The following is a 15845-nucleotide window of genomic DNA, read 5'->3' as shown; positions in this document are numbered from 1 at the left end:
CTGACGAAGTGGGCGTGGCAAGACTACAAAACCGGCTGCACTCATCGGAGCTACTCGGGCACGGCACCGAAACCAGGATGCGTCACTTATACCCTGTTACTTCTCAGGTTGGTGTTTTTTCGACGTCTTACCGAGATAACTTCTGTGTCGTTGCGGTGTCGTGCCCTCCCGACGTGTACAAGCGTTTAATTCTTATCTGGCGTAATTTATTCCAGTGTGCTGCGAAAATGTCATCTATCGCCGATTTTGTAGCTAACTCGCTTCTACAGTCCGGGGATATTGAAACTAATCCTGGCCCGGATACCCTTGTTTCTGAGGATACCTCCCCGCTTTCTCAGATTCTCGCCTCGTTAAACAGCCTTTCTGCAGGTCAAGCAGCAATTTTAAATGAGATAAAATCATTACAAGAGAAACAAAAATAAACTGACAAAGTTCTCGGGGACTTGAGGGCACAAATGAACGCTATTGACCGAGGTGTCTCTGCCTTAAAAGTGATAAAAGATGAAGTCGCTTCAATTTCCACAATGAATGCAAGAGCCACTGCAGAACTTGAACGTGTAATGCAGAAGTGTGAAAACCTAGAAAACCAGTCTAGACGTAAGAATCTTTTGTTTTTCAACCTTCCTGACGTTCGCGGTGAAACGTGTGCAAAAGCTGAGGAAAGCGTGATTGCCTTCTGCGACGAAATGCTTAGCGTCACCATTCTCCCTCCTGCTATCGAGCGTGCTCACAGGCTTGGCTCTTTTCGTGAAAACCGAGCGTCTCCGAGGCCTCTCATTGTAAAAATCAACTCGTACAAAGAAAAAGAGCTGATCTTGTCAAAGGCGTTTAAACTAAAGGGAACTAGTTTCCGGTTAAGCGATGTCCGTAATGCAAGAAAAGAACTTGTCACGTTTGCAAAATCTAAAGGACATGATTTTAAGCTTCGGCATGACAAGTTGATAATGGGGAACATAAAGTGCATTTACGATAAACAATCTAACTCAGTGAAAGCACTCCCTGCATAGCAATCGCACGGTCATCAACCGCATTCCTCCTCCCCCGAAAGCTGCTCTCGCCCCGTTTCAAGTCTAAATTTTTTCGTTGCCAACACTAGAAGTGTTTATACAAAACAAGACGACCTTCTTTCGGCCGTCCAGTCATGCTCAGCCGACGTTATCATTTTAACAGAAACTTGGCTCACAGATGATATCTCAAACTCGGAGCTAACCATACACCCCTCACATTTTATTTTTCGTAATGACAGAGCAGGCCGAAAGGGAGGAGGTGTGCTTGTAGCAGTCAAAAAGACATACCGTATTGATTGTTCTGATACTGCTCCAACCTTTGAAGCCGTTTGGGTTAGAATAAAAATGCCTACCATGTTTATTATTGTAGTTGCTTGTTATAAACCCCCAAGTGTTCTGGATTTTGCTCCGCTACTTCATGATTTTCTGGAGTTTCTTGTTCTTTTATAACCAAATGATGTACTTGTTATTTCTGGTGATTTCAACTACCCTGAAATTAAGTGGTCCCTTCTGTCTGATAAAATACCATTTTTATCGTGGCAAAACCTTACAAAACAATCTCGGGATTTTGTTGACGTTATATACTCTTTTGCACTTTCTCAAATTGTTAATAAACCCAGTCCCGGTGAAGCCATGCTTGACCTTTTTTTATATGAAAACCCGATCTAGTTGCAAATACTGTGTATATGGAACCAATAAGTGATCACATATCTATTAATGTTGAACTTTTCATTTTATTATGTGAGCAACCTATTCGGGCAAAAACAATTTCCAGTCACTCAAGGGCATACCTCGACGCTATTAACCAGCACTTTTCGCTATTTTCAGCTTGGTTTATAGAGGAATTTGACTCTAGGTCTCTGAATGAAAACTGGATTTTGTTTAAGTGTAAATTGCTTGAGTTGTGTGACAAATTTATTCCGAAACTAACCATTCACACGTCGTTTTCGAACCCGTGGTTTTCAACACGTTTGAAGAGGTTGCTAAATAAAAAGAATAGACTTTTCCGCGCCGCAAAGGCGTCTCAGACTGCTATTTCATGGTTCAAATACAAGGAGTGTTATTTAACTTGCAAATATGAAATAAAAAATGCTAAAGATAAGTTTTTTTTAACTTTGATCTTTATAATATACTGAAAACAAACCCCAAAAAGTTTTGGGCCGCTGTAAATCCAAAGCAGGTAAAGGACTCGGTCAGCTTGAGTGACGCCTCTGGAAAAAGTTTATCGACAGCCGAGACTTGCGAGCTGTTTTGTACTTTTTTTAGTGAAGTCTTCACCGATGAAGTTTTTCCATTACCCTCTTACTGCCCAGAATATCTTATAACCACCCAGATGGATTAGATCATTGTAACAAGGGACGGAATTTCAAAATTAATATCAAATTTACCATCTAACTTGGCTCCCGGTCCTGACCTTATAACTACAAAGCTGCTCAAGATTACAAGTGACATATCAAGTGTACTTGTATCCCGCATATTTTAAAAATCCCTTGACTCTGGTGTTGTTCCGGCTGACTGGAAATCTGCAATGGTTGTCCCAATTTTTAAAGATGGCGCAAAAGATGTCCCTACCAATCTCAGACCCATATCTCTAGCCTCTGTTGTAAGTAAATTGATAGAACATGTCGTTTATTCCAATGTAATAAATTATTTATGTGTAAATAATATGCTCTTCTGAAACCAGCACGGTTTCCGGCGGTCGTACTCCTGTGAATCTCAACTTTTTGAATTTTTAACGGACATCCACGATAACCTGCATAAAAAACATGAAACTCATGCAATCTTCATTGATTTTAAAAAGAGCGTTCGATAAAGTCCAACATTGCCGTTTTATCCAAAAATTAAGAGCACTTAAAGTAGAAACGACCGTAATAAACTGGATTGAAAACTTCCTTTCAAACAGAACACATTACGTTGTTATAGAGAACAATTGTTCGTCACAAAAACTTGTTAAATTGGAAGTATACCGCAGGGGACCGTGCTTGGTTCATTGTTGTTCCTAATTTACATAAATGACCTGCCGGATCTTCTCAATTCCACTATCAGATTATATGCGGACGACTGTGTGATTTATAGAAAAATAATGAATGTAACCGATTGTACCCTTTTGCAAAATGACTTGTCACAAATCCAAGCGTGGTGTCGAGAGTGGCAAATGGAGATCAATGTTGACAAAGCAAAATTTCTTAACTTCACTACCAAAAAAAACATTACTCAGATTCACTATTCACTTTCTACCATACCAATTGAAGCCGTAACATCCTACAAGTATCTTGGCATCAACTTTAACCATAACCTATCATGGGAGCCTCATATTAACTACATATCTGCGAAAGTAAACAGAAGCTTGGGTTTTTTAAAGCGCCTTCTCTATAAGGCCACGCAAGAAACAAAACTCATCGCATATAATTCTCTCATCCGTCCTCAACTCGAGTATGCATCCATTGCCCGGAACCCCCATCAGTTGTATCTAGAAGAAAAATTGGAAGCTGTTCAGAACCGGGCTTCACGTTTCATTCTCCGCAATTATCAGCCTACAAGTGTTAACGCAATGAAAGCAAAATTAAACCTCCCTCTTTTAAAACACAGGAGAAAAGTATCGCGTCTTACCCACCTGCAGAAAATATATTATAATTTTCCTATAAAAAAAGATGAATACTGCCCACCTGCCGTCCACATCTCCCCCCGCACTGACCATCCATTCAAAATTCAGCTGACTACGCCTAGGACTAACCTATTCAAATTTTCTCCCTTGCAATTGGCTATTACTGATTGGAACAACGTCCCGGAAGCTATTGTCAGCATCACAGAATGCAATGACTTCAGATCTGCCATTTCCTCTCTCGACACCACCTAACGTCCTGTTTGTACGCGTTCCCAAACATCCTAGCCTTTTTTCCTGTATGTGTTATTTTGAGTGTTTAAATATGCCCCCCTTATGTAAAGCCCCCTGTGGGCATTTAAGGGTTAAATAAATGAAATGAAATGAAGACACGTCATCTATCAACACCTCGAAGCAGGAGCGCGTCACTGTACACTGTCGCACATCTGAGGACCACTAAGCGGTCATTTGCAACGTTTACTGGCTCCTTCACATCTCCACCCCTGCACCTACGTGGGTCAAGTCCTACACCTCCCAACACAAGCAAGCGACCGTCCTCATAGCTGGCGACTTCAAGTGCCAAATTCCTCGTGGGGTTATTAGCATACAACGACACAAGGTTGCAAGCTGGAACACACCATGCAAGCACGAAGTCTTAGCCTCATTAAGGACACCACCGACCCTACACGCCAAGGCAACAGTGTACAGCAGGACACTTCACCGGACCTTGCCTGGCACTAAGGTCCGTCGTCGGCTAACTGGGACAACCTACACGACAACCTTGGTAGCGATCACTTCATCACACGGTCTTACCCTCCGCACTTCCCTGATCAAATGGGACAACGTTAAGGCCCAACTAGACTCTGCACCGCCCCCCAACTCCCCTTCAAGACTGGGTCACCAGCATTCAAGACGCCATATATCATCATGCTAAGCACTTGGCCCGTTTCGAGGACCGCCCGTACATAGACGCACATCTCGTCCACCTGTGAGACAAGCAGCACCAGCTAGTCCACAGCTGTAAGAAAAACAAAGCAAATAAACGACTCAAAATAGCCATTCAAAACATCACCCAAGAAGCTGAAGACTATGCTCACTCCCTCACCACCCAAAACTGGTTGGACACGTGCGACAACATGAATGGCAATCTTCACACGGCTCGCGTATGGCAGATATTCAGAGCTCTGCTCGGCCAGACAAAGCCGCGGCGCCCCCTCATCAAGCGTCTTTGCAATCAACAATCCCCCAAAGATCTGGAAAACGACATCCTTGAGCACCTTTACCCCATCACTACTTCACACTTTTTCCACTGCACTGCTTATCCCTGGACAAGGCGCTGGGGAGGCAATTGCTTCTCCCTTCAGCCTCTCCGAACATCTGGCTGCCCTCTACGACATCAAGGAAAAAACTGCCCCGGGCCCGAATGGCATCACCTACACGGCCCTTCGCAACCTCCGTGACACTCCATCTCGATATTCTTTTTTCCTACAAAAACAAAGCCTGGGAATCCGGTCAACTCCCAGAAGAGTGGAGCACCGCCAAAGTCATTCACATCCCGAAGCCAAAAAAAACCTCCAACGGACGCAAACAACTTTTGCCCTATATCCCTGACCTCCTGTGCAGGCAAGCTCATGGAGAAGACGGTCCTTGCCAGGTTACACTGGCACCTCGACTCCATAGGCGCTTTCGCCCCCACACAGACAGGTTTCCGTCCCCACGTTTCCGCACAAGACACTGCCATGCGTATCTACGAGGGCGTGTATCAATTCGCAAGCACGGTCCAACTCCGCGTAATCGCAACAGTGGACGTCTTCAAAGCCTTTGACATGGTACCCCACTCCGCTATCCTGCACAACCTCTCCCAGTTAGCGGTCGGCCGACGCATGTTCAACTACGTTCGGGCCTTCCTTTAACCGCACAGTCCAACATCAAGTCGATGCTTATACCTCTCCTCCTCACCCTATCTCAAGGGGAGTCCCACAAAGCTCCACACTTTCTTCCATGCTATTTAACATCGCCATGATTCGTCTCCCTACACAACTTCAAGCTATTTCAACACTTCACCACAACCTTTACGCCGATGACGTTACATGGCTCTCCAGCGGAGGTCGAACAAACCACCCAACAAGGCCTCGACATCATCCAAAAATACCTCACAAATATTGGTCTTACTTGTCTCCGACCAAGTCCGAATTCATAGTTGTCTTCAATGACCGGACAAAGCAGGCAGACACAAGACGGGCCTGATCTCCCTCACTATTGGTGGCTAAAATGTACCCCGTGAGCCGGCCAATACTGTGCTTGGCTTCCATCTTTACCAATCAGGTCAACCACATATATGACTCAAATTCATCACACAACAAATCAACCAGATTTATCACATTCTGTGCAGAGTTACGCGCCGTCAGATAAGTTTCAAAGAGCATGAACTCCGCAATACCATCGAAGGTCTTGTCAACTCTCGCGTCATGTACCAGCTGCCATACCAGCAACTGTCACCCACACAGATGAAGCAATTAGACACCGCACTACGGAAATGCCAACGACTCGATATCGGCGTCCCCCGGTGTGCACCGAACCAGCTAATCGAAGCCACAGGCCTTTTCAGCTAGATCGAGGACCGGGTCCCGGTCCATCATAAAGCACAACAAGAACGCCTGAAAAGAACAAAACAGAGCAGACAACCGCTACAACTCATCAGCTACCCCACTGGCAATTTAATCCCCCTCCCGGCTGCGCCCTGGCAATATCTCCGACGAGTATCCGTCCTGCCTATCCCCAAAGACATGTCGGCTGAAGTGAACGATGCACGTCGCGCAGAGAAAGCACATCACATTAGGGAGTTGTAGTAGATCGTTTTTCTCCTCCGCTACGGTATCCCCGAAGAAAACGCAGCAGCTCCGCATGCGCGCCGCCAGCCTTGTCTGCATAGCTCAAGATCTTGTGGCGGATTATGGAGCGCTATCCGGGTGCTCAGCGGGCTGCGGATACGGTCTACTACAACTCCCTACTAACAGGGCGGAAATACCGTCCCGCACAGCGGTATACTACACAGAGGCATCTCATTCCCCGGCGAGTTCTTGTATAGCCGTTCTACAGTCTCCATCACACACACACCTCTACACAGACCCATGTTCCAGATTCTACTTTGGCAGAACTTCTGGCCATACCTAAGGCAATCACGCTTCCCTGTCATCCCACAGACAACATTCTCGTCCGGACGGAGAGTCAGTCGGCCTGCCGCGACTTTCTGAATAATCTACTCCCTCCTCAGGTCCACACCAAAATCCTCCAACACCTCACCCTGCACCCCTCCCTTTATGTGTCTATCCAATGGATCCCTGGCCACCAAAATATCGAGAGTAACGTACGCGAGCACACGCCCCCCCACGACGAGCCCTCTCAGGGACCCTCGGAGGCTTGGCCAGATCACCATGATCCCAGGTTCCATCGCAAAGTTCTACACAAAGACAGAACCGCCCTTCTACGCGAACGCAGACAGGCAATGGCAGAATTTCGTTTTCCTCCCGCCTCCTTCAGAAGAGAGGACGTCTCCATTCTCCCGGAGACCTCAGACCTCTTCCCTTCTGACCCCTCATGTCCCCATTGCCAGGACTACTCCTCCAATGTACACATGCTATGGCATTGTCCTCATGCCCTATCCTCCCTCACTTCCCTCCTCTCCACTCTCCCGCCCTCCTCGCGATCCCCCGACTGGACAGGCTGGGTCGCCACCCTCCCCTCCCCAACTGGCTGGCACTACTGCCCCTACTGGTACAACACGTCCGTGCTGTGTTGGGGGAGCAGTCATGACTCGAACCGGGCACCGGACAATGGTGTGATAAATAAAGTTTTCTCTCTCTCCGCTATATCTGAGAAGATAAAAACGCTCTAAGGCCGAATCACGTACGACGAAGACGTGAAGTGTATCAAGGTCGAAGTGCAGGTTAGCCAACGTTTCAAGGATATCTGACAGAACAGCTATTCAGTGCACATTTTTGGGATCAAACGAACTGTCCGAAACAGATGTATACTGCCGCCTGCATGACCGAGAAGGAACGCTTTCTCCTTTACCCGCACCTCCATCGGAAATGCTGCGGATGGAAAAGGCTCGCCGAGTGTAAACTGAAAATGAAGGTTTAATCGGCGAACTTGTGCCAGAAACAAACGGAGGAATGTGTCGAAACAGCAGCAGCGTACGTCGCGGCGTCGGCATGACAGCTGGCTCGAGAGAGAGTGAATGTGCCTCGTCGTCGGGAGAACCTGAGTGAGTCGGCAAAGCTCACGCTCGACTCCTTATCCACTGCACTCGGCATCTCGAACATTCTACCTGGAATGGTCGATAGGGACTATAGGCAATGTCATTCTTGCCTCCTTATGTTTTACACTAAGGGTAAGAGTAAGTTTAATCTTTTAGATGTAAGGAGAAGCGTTTCTTCTTGGTCATGCAGGCGACAATATAACTTACGTTAATGTTATTATAAAGCTCCTTCGCTATTTGGAGTGTTTCTTAAAACTAAAGAATCAGCAAGTCTTTTTGCTAAAAAATCAGCAACATTTTCTTATTACAACGCACGTGAACTGCAAAATAAAATTTGGGCCCGACGCTGCTTTAGTATCATGTTTCAAGCAGAAGCATTGTCTGGCCGTATTCCTCGTAGATGTCCATGTGTGTGATGATTTTCGTCAGACAGTATCGTATAGCACGCAAATACAATTTTTTTTTTTTATAAATCTAGTGAGTTTTCTTAGGCCTGCCACGTTCCAAATAATGACAAAATTATAATCGTATGTTATGGAGTCACCGACGCGCCGACGCTCCCGAGCTCCAAAGTCCCAAGCAACCGAGAAGCACCGTTCGCGCGGAGCCCGAGAGAGAAACATCCGTTCCCACTCTTCGCGCGTAACTTGAGCGCCCGCACCAGAGTCGTCTTTCTTTTATTTCGTTGTATATTTAATAACCGAGACCTCAGTCTTCAGGCTGACTCTGTCACAAAAGGTTGTCTGTGTGTTCTCTTCGCCGAAAAACGTAAAAGGAAACATGGTGTCAGAAGTGGGATCGCTCCGCGAGTCTATTAATAATTAGTAAAGCGCAGGATCGACTACAAACCAAGGAACAATGGACAAGCCCTCAACTTCTGCCGACAACGGTGCTACGCAACAATCGGTAATGGCAACTCTTCGCATCTCGCCACCCGAAGCCTTCAGTTTTACACCTAACGAATGGCCGCCGTTGAAGAAAAGATTCAAGCGCTTCCACAGTGCATCAGGACTGGCATCTCAACCATCATCACACCCAGTCGACACTCTCATTTACATCATGGGACCACAAGCTAAAGACGTCCGTTCCCAAGCTTCGCGGTTAACTTGAGCGCCCCGTACCAGAGGAGTCTTTCTTTTATTTGGTTTTCTATTAAATAACCGAAACCTCAGTCTTCAGCCTGACTCCGGCACAAAAGGTTGTCTGTGTGTTCTCTTTGCCAAAGAACGCAAAACGAGACATGGTGTCAGAAGTGGGATCGCTCCGCCAGTCTGGTAATAATTAGTAAAGCGCAGGATCCCTATTGGAAAACCCCAATATGAACAGCGTATTATGGATATTGGTAAACAATATCTTTTTATTGTATTGCAATACAATATAGACAGTGTATTGGAAAACATTACATTTATTGTATTGTATTACAATAAGGATTTGTTATGGGATTCCAATATCCATAATACGCTGAAAATATTGGAATCCAATACCGTATAAACCCTTATTGGATCCCCACGTGTCGTATGGGGATCCAATAAGGGTTTACGATTCCAATATACTCAGCGTATTATGGATATTGGAATCCAATATATTATATCGGCTACCAATAAAACTATATACGAGTTGGAATATCAGGTTCAGCGCAACGTTTCTCTGCAACGCAGTCTCTCCTTGTGTGTATTTCTGAGTGATAAATTAAAAAAAATGTTGCTGTTGTCAAATTGTGAATAAAGAAGCAAAACACTGGACTTATCCATAACAAATATATTCAACATATTCCTGAACTGGAGGATCTGGCATTTACTGCAAAAGAAAGTTAATTGTTTAGGACTCTCATTCAAAAACTTCATGTTTGAAAACAGAATGTGAAATCCTCACCTTAAGGAAAACAGCACCTGCTAGCTGTAGCCATATAGAAACCGCAAAATAAAAATTTGTGATTAGTTTGCGACAAGTAGCAAATCTTCACCAAGCCGGATAGATTCAAAATTATGTCTGTGTTTGATTGTGTAAAAATAAGCTCCAATGCCACTGCCACAGGTCATTCTGAGCTCGGTCAATTAAATATACGTATCCGCTCGTCTGGCTTCACTATTCCTGCTTCGCACCTAACTAGAGTATCTGGAATGCTCACCTTTGAGTAAAAACGAACTGGTGCTTGCTTGCTTGTAGGCTGTGGAAACTGGAAGAGAGATTCGCGGTTAGTTGCGTCCAAGTAGCAGTTACTTTGAGTAGCCACGTAAAGTACACTAAGTCTGAAAGATTCAAAATTACATGCGCGGGACATAGATATCCTCTTGCGACGTAACTGGGCACGTGTCAATGTCGCCCGCTTGTATTACAGAAAAATAAGCTTCAATGCAGGAGCTCCCAGTCGATCTGAGCTCCGTCAATTAAAAATGCTGTACCGGTCGTATGGCTTCAGTATTCCTGCTTCGGGAATCTGGAACTCTCACCTTTGAAGAAAAGCAAACTGGGACCTGCTGGCTCTTAGGCTGTGGAAACTGCCAGAAAGATTTGCGATTAGCTGCGTCCAAGTATCAATTTCTTTGACCAGCCACCTACAGCACACTAAGCCGGATAAATTCAAAATTACATGTGCGTGACATAATATGCCTCTTGTGACAAAACTGGGCACACGTTTTGTCGCCTACAGCAACACTGAAGCCATACAGACAAGCGGTACGGCACCTTTAATTGACGGAGCTCAGAACGAGTAGAGACGCTTTCACTGAAGCTTGTTTTGCTGCAATGCACACGTGTATTGCAGCAAAACAAGCTTCAGTGAAAGCGTCCCCAGTCGTTCTGTCCATTAAATATGCCGTACCCCTTGTCTGGCTTCAGTATTGCTGCTTCAGAGCAATCTAGAAAATCTAGAATCCTCACCTTTGAATGAGAACGAACTGGAAGCCGGCTGGCTTGTGGGCCATGGAAACTGCAAGAGAGATTTGCGATTAGTTACGTCCAAGTAACAATTTTTTTGGGTAGCCGCATACAGCACACTCAAAATTACATGCACGGGACACAGATGCCTCATGCGACGGAACTCCCTTCGTCCTTGTTTTCTGTTAACTCTGCTCACCTTCACCACTCGCCTCCAATTTCTGCGCTACTTCTTTAATCCCGATTCCCTGGTTCCCAAAGGCCATGCCATGGCTTGCGCCAGTCACGGATCTGTCAGCTCTGCGACTGGCGCTATTGTGGCAAAGGCGCCACAGCACCTGGCGCTTGATGTCCTCTTTCAATATTTTGAGCACGGCTCAAAACAGGTGGATGGGTGTCTGGTATGCCCTTTGCTTATTTGCGGATCGTTCCGAATCAGAGGGTAGGCGCTTCTGCGACCTGGGCGCATGCTCGGTATTTTACAATAGTTGAAACCAAACTCTGCAGGAATCTTGAAACATAACAAACATAATGTGCACGCCAAAAGGCATAGCATATGAAACACCCACCATCTATCTATTTTCGTTTCTTGTCCGCAAGAAGCTGTCGTATATGTAGCCTCCCTCGCTTAAGCCGTTCCTCCCTAGTGTCCCGGTTGGGTCTCGTCCTGATGAATCGTCGGTGGAGACCTGAGGAGCGGTCAACATCAGATTAGACATTTTTGAGACAGAACCATATACTTGCTGAGAGGAAGTACACCCAAACGAATCTCAGGCATGTCATTTATAGCGCGTTTTAAATTGAGACGCATGATGTAAAATGAGACGTCAATACTGACGCACCCCTTTTGCGAACCCAAAATTTTGAAGGCCTTGTCCCCCTCGCTAGGGAGACAAGGCCTTCAAAATTTTGGATGAAATCTTTACCCTAACATCCCGACTCAATGCCCATCCCTGAATATTCAACCACCACACTTTTGGAAAAAAAATATTTTTTTAGAGAACACCGAGTCATCTACCACACCTACAAACGCCTGAACCAAGCATACTTGTACCGTGGCTTGTTTGCTCCGTGCCGCTTCTGAGTTAATTCGGGCTAACAATGTTTTTTTTTTTTTTTCAAATGGAACCCACATTCTTAGTTTTGGTTTGTCTTGTAGAAGCAGGTGGATACTTTTATAAAGCTTCCTCCCTATGCGCTTCCGAGTCAACATTTTTGCAATGGCCAACCCCCGGGCTTTGATTTTGCGCTCCTTGATGAATGCTGAAACTCATATAGGCGGGCAATAGCTCGCCTTGAAAATACTTGCTTTTGGTGGCCGAGAACAAACTCGTGTTCCTGACTGGCAGCCACTTGCTGCCAAGAATTGCTGCACATATCCTAAAGATTAGTCTAACACAGATGCTTTGGCCGGACAGAGACACAAAAGCCTGAAACAAGACCACTATACAGACAGGAAATAGAGTGTCTGTGAGGAATGAAACAAACAACTCAGATAGGCATCAATCACTCACCTTGAAAACACCTGCCATGCGCGGCAAAAAAACAAACTTCTGGCCTTGATTGGCTGGTTCTTGCCACCAAGACCTGCATGTATAAGAAAGAACCCGGTCTTAATTAAACTTGGGTGCTTTTGCAGAAGAGAGACAACAAACTACTAGTGCAAGACCACTACACATAGGAAATGGCATCCAAAAGGAATGAAACACAAAGCTGATATAGGCGGGCAATGGCTTACCTTGAAAATACTTGCTCTCGGTGGCCGAGAACAAACTCGTGTTCCTGATTGGAAGCCATTTGCAGCGAAGAATACCTGTAGATATCCTAAAGAACCCAGTCTTAGTGTAACACAGATGCTTTGGCCGGACAGAATACAAAAGTCTGATACAAACCACAAAAAGCAGAAAATAGTGTCTGCGAGAGATGAAAAAAGACCCAAGTGGAGAGGCTCGTTCTGTTTCACGTTAGTCAAATAGTGTAGCTCATTTTGCTAAAACGATGCATATTTGCTAAAAAAAGTATCTATATTTTGCCTTATTTAGCAGAGTTTACTGCCAAGGGTACCTGCACACCAGAATAAGTCAGAATTAGTCAGTTTTTTTTTTCTTCTGATGAGCGACAACAGAATCCTAAACAGGTGATGAAACGAAATATGAACCCAGCAAGACAGGCTAGTTTGCCTTGATGCAAGCACAGTGCCTCGGCCAACCAAATGAGGTTCTATTCTTTATCACTTGTCATATTTCGTGGGAATAGTAAAGTAAATGAAATTAAGGCAATCTCTCTTGCAGCCGACAGCTGCAAACAAAATTCATATACCTCGATGAACGACCTGGAAATAAAATTGGGTGGTGGCCAAGTGGTTTAAGGTGTCAAATTTCAGACTTAGACTGTAGTTTTGGCTTAAGTCCTCCTGGTGTATATTTTTATCCTTATAACTATATTTACATTTTTTTGTGTTTTTGAGGCACAAGTACTTAATTTATACGCTAATTCACCTTTAGAAGCGTTTTAATTACACTCCATGCCTTTCTAGTGCTCGTAATTGATTCTTGGTGAAAGCGGTCTTAAATTTTTCTTCTCTTGCTGTCGTTGCTGCTTGCTTTCTCACCTTGAGAATGCTGACAACTCGACACAAAAGTAATGAAAAATGTGTTTAAAATGTCATGAAGATCAGCATTTCCAAGCTGTACCCCTGCTTCATGCCCCGACCATGCCACCATACCATAGCTGAGTGCAGTGACAATTGGTCCCAGGTTTGTCACCCGACCGTATATGGGATTACGGTGTGGCGCGACTCATGCAGCACCTATGCTTCGCGATGGAGCCAGTGAGCGAGGTGTGACACACTAGAGCTGTGCAAGCCACAGCTTTACAGCTTGCAAAGCGTGGGAAGATCCCTCTCCCTTTGCAGAGCTGGCATTAGCTCACCGAGAAGCTATTGCAAGCACTAGAAAGCCACAGAGTGTGAATAAAAGCGCTTCTGAAAATCAATTAGTGTGTAAATTATGCATCTATATGTCGCATAATAACACGGGCCGCCCGCGTTCACATGCAGCAACCGAATTGCTACGACTTGCCATCATCATCATGAAATTTTATTTTTCTTACAGTATTTAGACGCACAGTTATATCCTAAAAACATGTTTTTATATCTTTAAATTGCGCTGAGAATACTAACTCATCTTTTTGAAACAGTTTATTTTCAAAAATGATCCATTTCAAACCAGATCTAAGTCCTCAGTTCTCATCATCACGACCACAGGGGTGTCACGTGAAAATATTGCATTCCTGATTGGCTGCTGCCGCTTCAGACATCTCCGAGTAGTCAGAGTTGCTCGTCCGCTTCGAGCCGGACCCGATCTCAGCAATTTGTGTCGATCTAGGGAAAACTAGGGAACAACCCGCCAGCAGCCCCAAAATTGCTGGAAAGGTTGCCCCGTCTGAAGCGATCCTATACTATGTTTCATACATAGAGTGCAACGCAGTCAAAGCTAGCGCACCGGTTTGCATTGCTGACCGTGCCTACGTTCGCCCCATAAGATAGTGCGTCCCCTGCAACTGATAGTGGCGTTATGATTTCAACGGAGCACAAATGTTTTTTAAGAAAAAGGAAAAAATAATGTAAACCACCTTAAATTGCTTTCGTGTTCATCCGTGTGGCAGCCGCTGTGGGGTTTCGGGTTGTGTGGCACTGGCTGGTTTTGAGAAGATGGCGTCTTGCGCAGCAAGCTCAAGTACCTCTCCTGCTCGGATGTTTTCGAAGATTCGTTGTGCGAAAATCTTGAAAGAGTGCCAGCAGATGATCGCCAATGTGTACGGGAGCATAAGAACACATTCCCTGGAGAATTCGGTCGTGAAGTCCTGGAGACGGCCAGTAACGACACTGGAGTGTGTCCTGTACTGTCGCGAAGTGCAAGGCGCAGTGCCTATCTGGCAAGGTGGCGTCCCCGAAGCAAAGACCTCGCAACGTGAAAGTTTCGAGCACGGGGACCGTCAAGCATGACGAGTTCACACAGAACGCCATTCGCCTGAAGGTGCATTTTTTTCTGCTCCGAGAGGGAGATTCCTACCCTTGACAGCTATTTCAAAATAAACTGTACCGGCCACAACCATTGTCGATTAACGTCTTATTATAAATTTTGGGACAAGGCCGCTATCAGGGCGATTCCTCATTCCACGCTGCACGAAAGAAAAATATAACTCGGTGCCGGAGGCAAATAACACTTGCAAAGCGGCAGACCAGATGGTAGAAATCTGGCCTCTCGGCGACTTATAAATAAAAATCAAGGAGGAGGAACTGAAATATGCACTTCGTCAATGCGCACAATTTGGCACGAAAAGTATGTCTAAAAAAGAAAAAAAAAAAAAAAACTTTGTGCGTATTATGGGTTCGAACCACGGCCACCGAGACGTCAATATCGCCAGAGCAGCGCCTTCTACCACTCGTCCACGAAATGCGCAGAGTAACACTTTTTCTATTTTTTCATGCGCACCACATTAGTACCTTTGACAGCGTTGCACGCTAAGTATGAAACAGGGTATAAGACACCCTATTGTCTGGTACAGAGACCATTTATGAACGCTTGGATGTTTAAACGATGTACTACACATTTTACAAAAAGAAAAAAAAAACACTGGGTGTTTAAACGTTGTACTACCCTTTTTTCAATAGAAAAAAGCAACAATAAAAAAGATTTCAGAAGAAAAAGTTAACGAAACGGAATGTACCATTATGTTCAGTGAAGTTTGGTGACAAGACTCAGGACTCGAGCAGGAATGCAGTTATCCTTGGTGTGACCCCATGAGACGGTCTTGCTGCCTTTGCTGGGGTTTATCTAACTGAAGTACCTGTACGAAAAGTAGAACACATGTGCATAACACTCATTATTCACAAGAAAATTTGTCAATGTCCAAAATTACCCATGAAGAAAATTATGCCAGGAATTTTCAGGCTGCGTTGGCCGAGTCACCTCTCGTGGCCAATGTTTCATAGCAACTTTAATTGAAATGAACAGTTATAGGGTATATTACGAACAAAGTGCAATTTGGTTATGTAGGAAACTATAACACACAAAACGACACTTGAATACAGTAT

The 15845-nt window shown here is 45.0% G+C and overlaps 1 pseudogene; it reads left to right on the top strand.

Moving 5' to 3' along the window:
- Positions 1-1076: 1076 nt before the first annotated feature.
- Positions 1077-6221, top strand: LOC115330531 (annotated as a pseudogene).
- The last annotated feature ends 9624 nt before the right edge of the window (positions 6222-15845 follow it).

This window comes from Ixodes scapularis, unplaced genomic scaffold, assembly GCF_016920785.2.
Source record: "Ixodes scapularis isolate PalLabHiFi unplaced genomic scaffold, ASM1692078v2 PGA_scaffold13__105_contigs__length_92229423, whole genome shotgun sequence".
NCBI lineage: Eukaryota > Metazoa > Arthropoda > Arachnida > Ixodida > Ixodidae > Ixodes > Ixodes scapularis.
Note: the sequence above shows the minus strand (reverse complement) of the source record. Positions and strands in the feature narration are given on the sequence as shown.